Source organism: Oncorhynchus nerka, linkage group LG20, assembly GCF_034236695.1.
Source record: "Oncorhynchus nerka isolate Pitt River linkage group LG20, Oner_Uvic_2.0, whole genome shotgun sequence".
Taxonomy (NCBI): domain Eukaryota; kingdom Metazoa; phylum Chordata; class Actinopteri; order Salmoniformes; family Salmonidae; genus Oncorhynchus; species Oncorhynchus nerka.
The window spans coordinates 21,168,646-21,185,193 of NC_088415.1; positions in this window are offsets into that span (position 1 = coordinate 21,168,646).

A 16,548-nucleotide genomic window follows, 5' to 3' on the forward strand; every position below is an offset into this window, starting at 1 on the left:
TGACACACTGCTTGCTTAACCGAGAAGCCAGCCGCACCAATGTGTCGGAGGAAACAACGTACAACTGGCAACCGTGTCAGTGTGCATGTGCCCGGCCCAACACAGGAGTTGCTAGAGCGAAATGGGACAAGGACATCCCAGCCGGCCATACCCTCCCCTAACCCGGGCGACGCTGGCCCAATTGTGCGTTGCCTCTTGTCTCCCGGTCGCGGTCGGCTGCCACACAGCCCGGAATCAAACCCGGGTCTGTAGTGATGCCTCAAGCACTGCAGTGCTTTAGACTGGTGCGCTACTCGGGACGCCCAATGACTGGTACTTTTGCCTGAAAACTGAATAGTTACGTTCGTTCAAGCTAAATCCTAGACAGACTTAAGCCTACATAGTCTTGTGACACACAGGAGACGTGGGTTTGAACCCAGTTGGTCAATAGCAGTGTGAAGGGAAATGTTTGCTTTTCTAATAACCAATTTGACTGAGTTCATGCAAGTGACTGACCGTGCCTGGGAGAATCCTCATCATTATTGGCAATTTTGTAAGCCCAGAACATTGTTTTGAGGACGGATATCTCAGTTTCAAGGTCTTAGCTTGGAGGGAAGCCTCATGAGGTATTGGTCGCTCACATGTTTGCACCAAAAGTTAATGGTGATTTTATGAATAATGTAACTCATGCGAATATAATTTGTCTGTTTAAGCAGTATATAAGAACTAACTGGACTGCCCTGTTGGAGCTCTTGACTGACGTGGAGTGTACTATGGTGCATTGAGTTTGTTGAAACCGCTCCAGCTTGCTGTTAATAAAGAATGATTAATTTAAGATTGACTTCAGGTGTCCCTGGTGATTTCCCTGACAATTTGGCATCACAAACTAAATTATTGGTTCTGCCTGCGGAGTTTTTCAGTGAGGGCCTGCGAGGGAAAACCGTTGGTGCACTTTATAAAGCGTGAGGGGAAATTCCTGTCTGACCAACAGACAAGCACCCTTACTGCGAGCTGCCCAGGAGGGGACGCATCATCCGTGGACAATTGAGGGACACTGCAACTGAATTTCAGTAAGTCAATTTAAAATATTTAAAAATACAAATGTTTTGTAAAACTAAACAAAAATGAAGGTACTATTAGTCTTAAGAAGGCTAGAGCTTGTCTCATAGACCAGACTAGAGTGAGGGCAAGTAACGCTACCATGGAAAAGCCCCGCTGACAGATGTCTAGGCATTTATAAGTGTCTGTGGTCTGTAGCCACTGGTAATTGCACAAGGTGTTTTTGAGCACATTTTATTTTATATTATTAGTTCTAAGATATTTGTAATTTAGGTAAGTGGGAAGCTGAGTTCAACAAATTACATTTGGAATAATAACAGGATTGAAATTTAGATGAGATATTACTGTTAAGTACTGAGTGAATGAGAGCTGTCGGGACTAACTCTGGTGTGAAAGAGTTGTCTCTGAATGAAAACCCTAATCAGTTCTGTGTGAGCTGAGGTTTTCCCAGTTCTGTGTTAGCTGAGTTTTTCAATCTTTAACATTATCTAGGGGTTTTGTCCACCACCGCCCGTTGATCTACAGGTAGTGAGCACTGACAGGAGAAGCCTAGTCTAACAGCTGAGATGGGTGAGTGCTGTTTATTGATTACGCCGGACACAGCTTTCCTCAAACATATGTACCTCTCAGGCTGGCTGCACTGTGACCATTGCTGGTGGTGTGGATGTGAATACCTAAGTATAGAAGCAGCAAGACTAAGAATCCATTTGGGCGATGGGGAGACTGGGGCGATGGGGAGACTTGGGAGATTCGGCAATTCTGGGGAGATTCGGGATTACTGGTGAGATTTGGGATGACTGGGGAGATTTGGGATGACTGGGGAGACTGAGATTTGGGAGACTGGGGAGACTGAGATTTGGAAGACTGGGGAGACTGAGATTTGGAAGACTAGGGAGACTGGGATTTGGGAGAGTGGGGAGACTGGGATTTGGGAGAGTGGGGAGACTGGGATTTGGACGACTGGGGAGGCTGTGAGATTTGGACGACTGGGGAGGCTGTGAGATTTGGACGACTGGGGAGGCTGTGAGATTTGGACGACTGGGGAGGCTGTGAGATTAGGACGACTGGGGAGGCTGTGAGATTTGGACGACTGGGGAGGCTATGAGATTTGGACGACTGGGGAGGCTGTGAGATTTGGACGACTGGGGAGGCTGTGAGATTTGGGCGACTGGGGAGGCTGTGAGATTTGGGCGACTGGGGAGGCTGTGAGATTTGGACGACTAACTAGGATATTTTGGGGAGGCTGTGAGATTTGGGTGACTGGGGAGGCTGTGAGATTTGGGCGACTGGGGAGGCTGTGAGATTTGGACGACTAACTAGGATATTTTGGGGGACTGGCAGATTTGAGAGACTGGGGAGATTTGAGAGACTTGAGAGACTGGGGAGATTTGAGAGACTGGGGAGATTTGAGAGACTGGGGAGATTTGAGAGACTGGGGAGATTTGAGAGACTGGTGAGTTTTTGGACAACAGGAGATTTGGGAAGAATTTGGAACACTGGGGAGACGGGGAGATTTGGGAGGCTGTGTAACACGAGATTTGGGATACTGTGGAGATTTGGGAGACTAACTGGGAGATTTTGGTGACTGGGAATACTGAAAGATTTGGAAGACTGGGAGATTTGGGAAGAATGGAGTGGTTTGGGAAGACTAACTAGGATATTTGGGGAGGCTGGGAAGACTGGAGATACTGTCAGATTTGGAAGACTGGGAGATTTGGGATGAAAGGAGTGGTTTGGGAAAACTGGGAGATTTGGGAAGAATGGAGTGGTTTGGGAAGACTAACTAGGATATTTGGGGAGAGTGGGAAGACTGGAGAGTTTTGGAAGACTGGAGAGACGGAGTTTTGGAAGACTGGAGAGACGGAGTTTTGGAAGACTGGAGAGACGGAGTTTTGGAAGACTGGAGAGACGGAGTTTTGGAAGACTGGAGAGACGGAGTTTTGGAAGACTGGAGAGACTGGAGATTTGGGTGGCTGTGTAGCAGATTTGGGATACTGGGGAGATTTTGGTGACTGGGGAGATGTTGGTGACTGGGGATACTGGAAGATTTGGGATACTGGGGAGATTTTGGTGACTGGGGATACTGGGAGATTTGGGAAGACTGGAGATATTTGGGAAGACTGTAACTGGGAGAATGGGAAGACTGGGGAGATTTAGGAGACTGGGGAGATTTTGGGAGTTTTTGGAAAATGGGAGACTTGGAACACTGAGGATATTTGGTGAAACTGGGGATACTGGGGAGATTTTGGAAGATGGTAGAATTGGGGAGATTTTGGAACACTGGGGAGATGGGGCAATTTGGGAGGCTGTGTAACAGAGATTCGGGAGATTTGGGCGATTTGCGAGATTGGATATATTTTGTGGACTAACTGGGAGATTTTGGTAACTGGGGAGACTGGGAGATTTGGAAGACTGGGGAGACTGAAAGATGGGGAGATTTGGTTGACTGGTGAGATTTGGTTGACTGGTGAGATTTGGGCGACGGGAGATTTTGGGAGTTTTTGGAAAACGGGAGTATTGTGAAGAATTTGTAACACTGGGGACATTTGGGGAGATTTTGAAAGACGGGAGAATTGGGGGGGTTTTGCAACTGGAGACGGGGAGATTTGTGAGACTGGGGAGATTTGTGAGACTGGGGAGATTTGTGAGACTGGGGAGATTTGAGCGACTGGGGAGATTTGAGCGACTGGGGAGATTTGAGCGACTGGGGAGATTTTGTATACTTGGGTGACAGGAGATCTGGGATGATTGGACTTGTTTGTGAGACTGTTACTGGGATATTTGGGGAGATTTGGAAGACTGGAGATATTTGGGAGACTTTCTAACTGGTAGATTTGGAAAGAGTGGGGGAGATTTGGAAAGAGTGGGGAGATTTGGGAGGTTTGTTAGACCGTGCCCTAGCCGTTCTCCGCTTAGTGTGCCCAGGTACATCCTCTATGTTGTGAGTGGCTACCTGGTTGATCCTGCCAGTAGCATATGCTTGTCTCAAAGATCAAGCCATGGAAGTCTAAGTATACACGGTTGGTACAGTATAACAGAGACTGGGGAGATTTGGGAGAATTGCGAGAAGAAGTATTTGGGAGACTGGGGATACTGGGAGATAACAACTGGGGAGACTGGGAGTTTTTGGAGGACTGGGATGATTTGGATGACTAGGAGATTTGGATGACTGGAGAGGTTTGGGTGACTGGGGAGATTTGGGAGACTGGAGTTTGGAAGACTAGGGAGACTGGACATTTTGGAGATTTGTGAAGGCTGGGGAGATTTGTGAAGGCTGGGGAGATTTGTGAAGGCTGGGGAGATTTGTGAAGGACTGGGGTGATATGGGGAGACTGGGGTGATATTTTTTATTTCACCTTTATTTAACCAGGTAAGCTAGTTGAGAACAAGTTCTCATTTACAACTGCGACCTGGCCACAATAAAGCAAAGCAGTGCTACCGAAACAACAACACAGAGTTACATGGAATATACAAGCATACAGTCAACACAGTAGAAAAAAAGAAAGTCTATATACAGTGTGTGCAAATTGCATGAGGTATGGCAATAAATAGGCCATAGTAGCAAAGTAATTACAATTTAGCAGATTAACACTGGAGTGATAGATGAGCAAATGATGAATAGATGATGGTGTGTAACTAGTGATACTGGTGTGCAAAAGAGCAGTAAAGTAAATAAAAACAATATGGGGATGAGGTAGGTAGATTGGGTGGGCTATTTACAGATGGACTATGTACAGCTGCAGTGATCGGTTAGCTACTCAGATAGCTGATGTTTAAAGATAGTGAGGGAAATGTAAGTCCCCAGCTTCAGCCATTTTTGCAATTCATTCCAGTCACTGGCAGCAGAGAACTGTAAGGAAAGGCGGCCAAAAGAGGTGTTGGCTTTGGGGATGACCAGTGAGATATACCTGCTGGAGCGCGTTCTACGGGTGGGTGTTATCGTGACCAGGGAGCTGAGATAAGGCAGAGCTTTACCTAGCATAGACTTGTGATGACCTGGAGCCAGTGGGTCTGGCGACAAATATGTAGCGAGGGCCAGCCGACTAGAACATACAGGTCGCAGTGGTAGGTGGTATAAGGCGCTTTGGTAACAAAACGGGTGGCACTGTGATAGACTGCATCCAATTTGCTGAGTAGAGTATTGGAAGCTATTTTGTAGATGACATCGTCGAAGTCTAGGATCGGTAGGATAGTCAGTTTTACTAGGGTAAGTTTGGTGGTGTGAGTGAAGGATGCTTTGTTGCGAAATAGAAAGCCGAATCTAGATATGTGAAGACTGGGGAGCTATGGGAAGACTGACTGGGGAGGTTTGGGAAGACTGACTGGGGAGGTTTGGGACGACTGACTGGGGAGCTATGGGAAGACTGACTGGGGAGCTATGGGAAGACTGACTGGGGAGCTATGGGAAGACTGACTGGGGAGCTATGGGAAGACTGACTGGGGAGGTTTGGGAAGACTGACTGGGGAGGTTTGGGAAGACTGACTGGGGAGGTTTGGGAAGACTGACTGGGGAGGTTTGGGACGACTGACTGGGGAGGTTTGGGACGACTGACTGGGGAGGTTTGGGACGACTGACTGGGGAGGTTTGGGACGACTGACTGGGGAGGTTTGGGACGACTGACTGGGGAGGTTTGGGACGACTGACTGGGGAGGTTTGGGACGACTGACTGGGGAGCTATGGGACGACTGACTGGGGAGCTATGGGAAGACTGACTGGGGAGCTATGGGAAGACTGACTGGGGAGCTATGGGAAGACTGACTGGGGAGGTTTGGGAAGACTGACTGGGGAGGTTTGGGAAGACTGACTGGGGAGGTTTGGGAAGACTGACTGGGGAGGTTTGGGACGACTGACTGGGGAGGTTTGGGACGACTGACTGGGGAGGTTTGGGACGACTGACTGGGGAGGTTTGGGACGACTGACTGGGGAGGTTTGGGACGACTGACTGGGGAGGTTTGGGACGACTGACTGGGAGGTTTGGGACGACTGACTGGGGAGGTTTGGGACGACTGACTGGGGAGCTATGGGAAGACTGACTGGGGAGCTATGGGAAGACTGACTGGGGAGCTATGGGAAGACTGACTGGGGAGGTATGGGAAGACTGACTGGGGAGGTTTGGGAAGACTGACTGGGGAGGTTTGGGAAGACTGACTGGGGAGGTTTGGGACGACTGACTGGGGAGGTTTGGGACGACTGACTGGGGAGGTTTGGGACGACTGACTGGGGAGGTTTGGGACGACTGACTGGGGAGGTTTGGGACGACTGACTGGGGAGGTTTGGGACGACTGACTGGGGAGGTTTGGGACGACTGACTGGGGAGGTTTGGGACGACTGACTGGGGAGGTTTGGGACGACTGACTGGGGAGGTTTGGGACGACTGACTGGGGAGGTTTGGGGAGAATTGGAATAAGGGAGAAATGGGGAGATTTTGGAACACTGGAGAGATGTAGGAGAATGGAGATATTTGAGAGACTGTAACTGGGATATTTATGAGACTGGGAGAGTTGGGAGACTGGGAGATTTGGAAGACTGGGGAGACTGGGATGACTTGAGAGGTTTGGGCGACTGTAAAACTGGGATATTTGGGGAGACTGGGAAGACTGGGGAGATTTTGAATACGGAAGAATTGGGGAGGTTTTGGAACACTGGAGAGATTTGGGAAGACTGGAGAGATTTGGGAAGACTGGAGAGATTTGGGAAGACTGGAGAGATTTGGGAAGACTGGAGAGTTTTGGGAAGACTGGGGAGATTTGGGAAACTGGGGAGATTTGGGAAGACTGGGGAGAGTTGGGAAGACTGGGGAGAAGATTTGGGAAGACTGGGGAGATTTGGGAAGACCTGGGAGATTTGGAAGACTATAACTGGAAGATTTGGAAGACTGGGGAGACGGAGAATTGGGACGACTGGGGTTATTTGGGAGACGAAGACTGGAGGTTTGGGAAGACTGGGGAGGCTTGGGAAACTGTAACTGGGATATTTGGGAAGACTGGAGAGAATTGGGGAGATTTTGGAACACTAGGAAGATTTAGGTGACTGGAGACAGAAGAATGGGAGGTATGGGAGGACTTGGGAAACTGGGAGATTTGGAAGACTGGGGAGACTGGGAAATATGGGAGATTTTGGACAACAGGATAATTGGGACGAATTTGGAACACTGGATAGACTGGGAAGACAGGAGAATTCTGGAGATTTATGAGATTGGGGAGATGTGCCCTGGCCTTTCTCAGTTTAGTGTGCCCAGGTACAACCTCTGTTGTCAGTGGCTACCTGGTTGATCCTGCCAGTAGCATATGCTTGTCTCAAAGACCAAGCCATGCAAGTCTAAATACACATAGTTGGGACAGTGAAACTGCGACTGTATTTGGGACGATGTGTAACAGAGCTTTGGGAGACTGGGGAGAATTGCGAGACTGGGGAGAATTGCGAGACTGGAGATATTTGGGAGACTGTATCTGGGAGATTTGGATGACTGAGGAGGTTTGGGAGATTTCTATTGTGACGACCCTCCCACTCTGCCGTATTCTCTCTTTGTTCTTGTTTCCTTATTAGGATGCCGGTGGGCGGAGTTGGGAGGGTCGTCAGCTACATGGGAAACACCTGGGCCCGGTGTCTCCCAGGATAAATAGACCTCTTCCACATTCATGGAGGAGACTCTCTCCATGCAGACACCTTTGTAGATTGTGTTGTGGTTCTTGGTGGCCTTTTGTTTGTTTGCGTTGTCACCTTTCAACACCCTGCATTCTCACATTCATGCATGCAAAACACTCACTTACACTACTGATTACTGATTACACACACCATTGTATATTATACTTAGTTACTTATTTAATAAATATATATTTTGCTACTCCTTATCTCCACCTTGTCTCCCTTTGTTACGGGCTTTGAGTCGGTTCGTGACAATTGGGGGCTCATCCGGGATCTTTGAACTATTGGTTTGGGAGACTGTGGAGGTACGTGTTTGGTTTGAATATGGTGTTTGAGTGTGATAGGCCCAGTATTGGTTGCCTTTGTTGTTTGGTTTGTGTGCTGCGTTGGAGAGAGTATAATGGTTAGTTTCCAGGCCTTGCCTAGCCTGGAAACTTGTTCTACTTTCTGTTGGGAAGTCAGTCTGAGGAGGTGAGTAAATCGGCTGTGTACCTCGGTAGGAGATTTGTGTAGGGTAGTGGAACTTGCTACCCGGCGCTATAGCCTTTTTCCCCTGATAGGCTTAGCGACGTGTTTCAATTTTGGACATGTTGGGCATGGTTAAATGTTTGTTATTTTTGTGTGGTGTCTGTGGACTGAGCAGTTGTCTCGGGGGCACGTCAGTGGCTTGGTGGAATTTGCCAGCATGCTGGGGAGTTCTATTTCCTTGCCAGCGGGCTACAGTGCGTAAATACCCACCGCAAATCTGCACGAAGACTAGGGTTGAGTTATTGTAGGTTTTGGGGAAGCTCCGTATCTCATCTCTCTACTGTGGTGCTCAGGGTGATTGTCATTTCTCTGGTTGTGGTCTGATGTGCTCAGCAGAGGGGTTGAGCAAGATTACTTACTTATGACTATGGTGTCTCATGTATACAAGTTCATTCGCTTTCCATCAGAGGACCTGTTAGAATTATGTACTTAAGAACAGCTGTTGAAGATCGCTGAACACTACAAGCTTAAATGATTGAAATTAGTGAAATTCTGTTTCGTTGGAAGTGACTATGAATCGTTGGAAGTGACTATGAATCGTTGGAAGTGACTATGAATCGTTGGAAGTGACTATGAATCGTTGGGAGTTGTAAAAATTAAGAAGGACCCTGATGTTCTTTTCGTTGGAGTTTGTAGCTGTTGGTCTTTTGTGCCATGTTCCTGAATGTTTACATGACTGACCATTGTTTCGGGTTGTCATGTTCTATCTTTCCTGTCTGTTCCCTCCTGGTCTTGTGTTCTTCTTTCCTCTTAAATATTGCTTCCTATGCGCAAAGGTTGCTGAGGTCTGAGGAGGAGGAGGTTGGTTGGGGCAGGTGGAGGTGTGAACACATAACCCCTCACCAATTTGGGACGCAGAGGCCTGTGTCAATTTGGGACGCAGAGGCCTGTGTCAATTTGGGACGCAGAGGCCTGTGTCAATTTGGGACGCAGAGGCCTGTGTCAATTTGGGACGCAGAGGCCTGTGTCAATTTGGGACGCAGAGGCCTGTGTCAATTTGGGACGCAGAGGCCTGTGTCGTTGTTCCGGGGCCCTTGTTGGTCCCCGGTTTTATGGGGGGGAATGTGACGACCCTCCCACTCTGTCTGCCGTATTCTCTCTTTGTTCTTGTTTCCTTATTAGGATGCCGGTGGGTGGAGTTGGGAGGGTCGTCAGCTACATGGGAAACACCTGGGCCCGGTGTCTCCCAGGATAAATAGACCTCTTCCACATTCATGGAGGAGACTCTCTCCATGCAGACACCTTTGTAGATTGTGTTGTGGTTCTTGGTGGCCTTTTGTTTGTTTGCGTTGTCACCTTTCAACACCCTGCATTCTCACATTCATGCATGCAAAACACTCACTTACACTACTGATTACTGATTACACACACCATTGTATATTATACTTAGTTACTTATTTAATAAATATATATTTTGCTACTCCTTATCTCCACGTTGTCTCCCTTTGTTACGGGCTTTGAGCCGGTTCGTGACACTATGACTGTGAGATTCTGAAGACTGCTGAGATTTGGACGACTTGGGAGATTTGGGGGACTTGGAAGACTGGGCAGATTTGGAAGACTGGAGACTTGGGAGACTGGAGACTTGGGGGACTGGAGACTTGGGGGACTGGAGACTTGGGAGACTGGAGACTTGGGAGACTGGAGACTTGGGAGACTGGAGACTTGGGAGACTGGAGACTTGGGAGACTGAGACTTGGGAGACTGGGGAGACTGACAGATTTGGAAGACTGGGGAGGCTGTGAGATTTGGAAGACTGGGGAGGCTGTGAGATTTGGAAGACTGGAGAGGCTGTGAGATTTGGAAGACTGGGGAGGCTGTGAGATTTGGACGACTGGGGAGGCTGTGAGATTTGGACGACTGGGGCGGCTGTGAGATTTGGACGACTGGGGAGGCTGTGAGATTTGGACGACTGGGGAGGCTGTGAGATTTGGACGACTGGGGAGGCTGTGAGATTTGGGAAGACTAACTATGATATTTGGGGAGGCCTGGAAGACTGGAGAGTTTTGGGAGACTGGGGAGATTTGAGAGACGGGAGATTTGAGAGACGGGAGATTAAAGAGACTGGGGAGATTTGAGAGACTGGGGAGATTTGAGAGACTGGGAGATTTGGGGAGTTTTTGGACAACAGAAGAATTTGGAACACTGGGGAGACGGGGAGATTTGGGAGGCTGTGTAACAGGAGATTTGGGATACTGGGGAGATTTGGGGAGTTTTTGGACAACAGAAGAATTTGGAACACTGGGGAGACGGGGAGATTTGGGATACTGGGGAGATTTGGGAGACTAACTGGGAGATTTTGGTGACTGGAAATACTGAAAGATTTGGAAGACTGGGAGATTTGGGAAGGAAGGAGTGGTTTGGGAAAACTGGGAGATTTGGGAAGAATGGAGTGGTTTGGGAAGACTAACTAGGATATTTGGGTAGGCTGGGAAGACTGGAGATACTGTCAGATTTGGAAAACTTGGGAGATTTGGGAGACTAACTAGGATATTTGGGGAGAGTGGGAAGATTGGAGAGTTTTGGAAGACTGGAGAGACGGAGTTTTGGGAGACTGGCAGACTTGGGAGACTGGCAGACTTGGCAGACTTGGGAGACTTGGCAGATTTGAGATACTTGGCAGATTTGAGATACTTGGCAGATTTGAGATACTTGGCAGATTTGAGATACTTGGCAGATTTGAGAGGCTTGGCAGATTTGAGAGACTTGTGAGACTGGAGATTTGGGAGGCTGTGTAACAGAGATTTGGGAAGACTGGGGAGATTTGGGAAGACTGGGGAGATTTGGGAAGACTGGGGAGATTTGGGAAGTCGGGGGTGATTTGGGATGTCTGGGGTGATTTGGGATGTCTGGGGTGATTTAAGAGACTGAAGATTTGGAACAGTGGGGGGACTTTCAGATTTGGAAGACTGGGGGAGATTTGGAATACTACAGAGGTTTTTAAGACTGTAAAACTGGGATATTTAGGGAGACTGGGAAGACTAGAGAGGTGTGGGAAATTTGGAATGCGGTAGAATTGGGGAGGTTTGTAACACTTGGGAGATTTAGGAGACTGTAGAGATTTAGGATAATGGGGAGACTGGAGATATTTGGGAGACGGTAACAGGGAGAATGGGAAGACTGGGGAGATTTTGGGAGTTTTTGGAAAATGGGAGACTTGGAACACTGAGGATATTTGGTGAGACGGGATACTGGGGAGATTTTGGAAGATAGTAGAATTGGGGAGATTTTGGAACACTGGGGAGATGGGGCAATTTGGGAGGCTGTGTAACAGATTCGGGAGACTGGGGAGATTTGGTTGACTGGTGAGATTTGTGCGACGGGAGATTTTGGGAGTTTTTGGAAAACGGGAGTATTGTGAAGAATTTGTAACACTGGGGACATTTGGGGAGATTTTGAAAGACAGGAGAATTGAGGGGGTTTGCAACTGGAGACGGGGAGATTTGTGCGACTGGGGAGATTTGTGCGACTGGGGAGATTTGTGCGACTGGGGAGATTTGAGCGACTGGGGAGATTTGAGCGACTGGGGAGATTTGAGCGACTGGGGAGATTTGAGCGACTGGGGAGATTTGAGCGACTGGGGAGATTTGAGCGACTGGGGAGATTTTGTATACTTGGGTGACAGGAGATCTGGGATGATTGGACTTGTTTGTGAGACTGTTACTGGGATATTTGGGGAGACTTGGAAGTCTGGAGAGATTTGGGGAGATTTGGAATACGGGAGAGTTGGGGAGATTTAGGAACACTGGGGAGATTTAGTAGACTGGGGAGAGTTTGGAGATTTGGAAGACTGGAGATATTTGGGAGACTTTCTAACTGGTAGATTTGGAAAGAGTGGGGGAGATTTGGGAGAATTGCGAGAAGAAGTATTTGGGAGACTAACTGGGAGACTGGGGATACTGGGAGATAACAACTGGGGAGACTGGGAGTTTTTGGAGGACTGGGATGATTTGGATGACTGGAGAGGTTTGGGTGACTGGGGAGATTTGGGAGACTGGAGTTTGGAAGACTGGGGAGACTGGACATTTTGGAGATTTGTGAAGGCTGGGGAGATTTGTGAAGGACTGGGGTGATATGGGGAGACTGGGGTGATATTTTTTATTTCACCTTTATTTAACCAGGTAAGCTAGTTGAGAACAAGTTCTCATTTACAACTGCGACCTGGCCACAATAAAGCAAAGCAGTGCTACCGAAACAACAACACAGAGTTACATGGAATATACAAGCATACAGTCAACACAGTAGAAAAAAAGAAAGTCTATATACAGTGTGTGCAAATTGCATGAGGTATGGCAATAAATAGGCCATAGTAGCAAAGTAATTACAATTTAGCAGATTAACACTGGAGTGATAGATGAGCAAATGATGAATAGATGATGGTGTGTAACTAGTGATACTGGTGTGCAAAAGAGCAGTAAAGTAAATAAAAACAATATGGGGATGAGGTAGGTAGATTGGGTGGGCTATTTACAGATGGACTATGTACAGCTGCAGTGATCGGTTAGCTACTCAGATAGCTGATGTTTAAAGATAGTGAGGGAAATGTAAGTCCCCAGCTTCAGCCATTTTTGCAATTCATTCCAGTCACTGGCAGCAGAGAACTGTAAGGAAAGGCGGCCAAAAGAGGTGTTGGCTTTGGGGATGACCAGTGAGATATACCTGCTGGAGCGCGTTCTACGGGTGGGTGTTATCGTGACCAGGGAGCTGAGATAAGGCAGAGCTTTACCTAGCATAGACTTGTGATGACCTGGAGCCAGTGGGTCTGGCGACAAATATGTAGCGAGGGCCAGCCGACTAGAACATACAGGTCGCAGTGGTAGGTGGTATAAGGCGCTTTGGTAACAAAACGGGTGGCACTGTGATAGACTGCATCCAATTTGCTGAGTAGAGTATTGGAAGCTATTTTGTAGATGACATCGTCGAAGTCTAGGATCGGTAGGATAGTCAGTTTTACTAGGGTAAGTTTGGTGGTGTGAGTGAAGGATGCTTTGTTGCGAAATAGAAAGCCGAATCTAGATATGTGAAGACTGGGGAGCTATGGGAAGACTGACTGGGGAGGTTTGGGAAGACTGACTGGGGAGGTTTGGGACGACTGACTGGGGAGGTTTGGGACGACTGACTGGGGAGGTTTGGGACGACTGACTGGGGAGGTTTGGGACGACTGACTGGGGAGGTTTGGGACGACTGACTGGGGAGGTTTGGGACGACTGACTGGGGAGGTTTGGGACGACTGACTGGGGAGGTTTGGGGAGAATTGGAAAAAGGAAGAAATGGGGAGATTTTGGAACACTGGAGCGATGTAGGAGAATGGAGATATTTGAGAGACTGTAACTGGGATATTTATGAGACTGGGAGAGTTGGGAGACTGGGAGATTTGGAAGACTGGGGAGACTGGGATGACTTGAGAGGTTTGGGCGACTGTAAAACTGGGATATTTGGGGAGACTGGGAAGACTGGGGAGATTTTGAATACGGAAGAATTGGGGAGGTTTTGGAACACTGGAGAGATGTAGGAGAATGGGGAGAATGGAGATATTTGGGAGACTGTAACTGGGAGATTTGGGAGAATGGGGAGACTTGCAGATTGGGATGACCGGGAGATTTGGGAAGACTGGAGAGATTTGGGAAGACTGGAGAGATTTGGGAAAGACTGGGGGAGATTTGGGAAGACTGGGGGAGATTTGGGAAGACTGGGGGAGATTTGGGAAGACTGGGGGAGATTTGGGAAGACTGGGGGAAGATTTGGGAAGACTGGGGAGAAGATTTGGGAAGACTGGGGAGAAGATTTGGGAAGACTGGGGAGAAGATTTGGGAAGACTGGGGAGAAGATTTGGGAAGACTGGGGAGATTTGGAAGACTATAACTGGAAGATTTGGAAGACTGGGGAGACGGAGAATTGGGACGACTGGGGTTATTTGGGAGACGAAGACTGGAGGTTTGGGAAGACTGGGGAGGCTTGGGAAACTGTAACTGGGATATTTGGGAAGACTGGAGAGAATCGGGGAGATTTTGGAACACTAGGGAGATTTAGGTGACTGGAGAGATTTGTGGAGACAGAAGAATGGGAGGTATGGGAAGACTTGGGAAACTGGGAGATTTGGGAGACTGGGAAATATGGGAGATTTTGGACAACAGGATAATTGGGACGAATTTGGAACACTGGATAGACTGGGAAGACAGGAGAATTCTGGAGATTTATGAGATTGGGGAGATGTGCCCTGGCCTTTCTCAGTTTAGTGTGCCCAGGTACAACCTCTGTTGTCAGTGGCTACCTGGTTGGTCCTGCCAGTAGCATATGCTTGTCTCAAAGACCAAGCCATGCAAGTATAAATACACATAGTTGGGACAGTGAAACTGCGACTGGATTTGGGACGATGTGTAACAGAGCTTTGGGAGACTGGGGAGAATTGCGAGACTGGAGATATTTGGGAGACTGTATCTGGGAGATTTGGATGACTGGGGAGGTTTGGGAGATTTCTATGACTGAGATTCTGAAGACTGCTGAGATTTGGACGACTTGGGAGATTTGGACGACTGGGCAGATTTGGGAGACTGAGATTTGGGAGACTGGGGAGACTTGGGAGACTGGAGACTTGGGAGACTGGAGACTTGGGAGACTTGGGAGACTGAGACTTGGGAGACTGAGACTTGGGAGACTGAGACTTGGGAGACTGAGATTTGGGAGACTGAGATATGGGAGACTGAAAGATTTGGAAGACTGGGGAGACTGACAGATTTGGAAGACTGGGGGGACTGAGAGACTTGGAAGACTGGGGAGGCTGTGAGATTTGGAAGACTGGGGAGGCTGTGAGATTTGGAAGACTGGAGAGGCTGTGAGATTTGGAAGACTGGAGAGGCTGTGAGATTTGGAAGACTGGGGAGGCTGTGAGATTTGGAAGACTGGGGAGGCTGTGAGATTTGGAAGACTGGGGAGGCTGTGAGATTTGGACGACTGGGGAGGCTGTGAGATTTGGACGACTGGGGAGGCTGTGAGATTTGGACGACTGGGGAGGCTGTGAGATTTGGACGACTGGGGAGGCTGTGAGATTTGGACGACTGGGGAGGCTGTGAGATTTGGACGACTGGGGAGGCTGTGAGATTTGGGAAGACTAACTAGGATATTTGGGGAGGCCTGGAAGACTGGAGAGTTTTGGGAGACTGGCAGATTTGAGAGACTGGGGAAATTTGAAGACTTGGGAGATTTGGAAGACTATAACTGGAAGATTTGGAAGACTGGGGAGACGGAGAATTGGGACGACTGGGGTTATTTGGGAGACGAAGACTGGAGGTTTGGGAAGACTGGGGAGGCTTGGGAAACTGTAACTGGGATATTTGGGAAGACTGGAGAGAATCGGGGAGATTTTGGAACACTAGGAAGATTTAGGTGACTGGAGAGATTTGTGGAGACAGAAGAATGGGAGGTATGGGAAGACTTGGGAAACTGGGAGATTTGGAAGACTGGGGAGACTGGGAAGACGGGGGAGATTATGGAAGACGGGAGAATTCTGGAGATTTATGAGATTGGGGAGATGTGCCCTGGCCTTTCTCAGTTTAGTGTGCCCAGGTACAACCTCTGTTGTCAGTGGCTACCTGGTTGATCCTGCCAGTAGCATATGCTTGTCTCAAAGACCAAGCCATGGAAGTCTAAGTACACATAGTTGGGACAGTGAAACTGCGACTGTATTTGGGACGATGTGTAACAGAGCTTTGGGAGACTGGGGAGAATTGCGAGACTGGAGATATTTGGGAGACTGTATCTGGGATATTTGGATGACTGGGAGAGGTTTGGGAGACTGGGAGAGGTTTGGGAGATTTGGGGTAACTGGGAGACTGGATGCATGGTTAGACTGGGGAGATTTTAAAGACTGGGGAGAATTTGGAAAATGGGAGATTTTATTTTATCTTTATTTAACTAGGCAGGTCAGTTATGAACAAATTCTTATTTTCAATGACTGTCAAGGAACAGTGGGTTAACTTACCTGTTCAGGGGCAGAACGACAGATTTGTACCTTGTCAGCTCAGGGGTTTGAACTTGCAACCTTCCGGTTACTAGTCCAACGCTCTAACCACTAGGCTACCCTGGGAAGTATTTGGAAATCTTGGGAAATTTGGGGGGTGTGGGGAGATTTAGGAGACTGGGAGATTTTGAAGTCTGGGGAGTCTGGCAAATTTTGAAGTCTGGGGAGACGGGCAGATTTGGATGACTAGGGAGGTTTGGAAGACTGGGGAGGTTTGGGAGACTGGGGAGGTTTGGGAGACTGGGGAGGTTTGGGAGACGTTTGGAGAGGTTTGGGAGAGACGTTTGGAGAGGTTTGGGAGACGTTTGGAGAGGTTTGG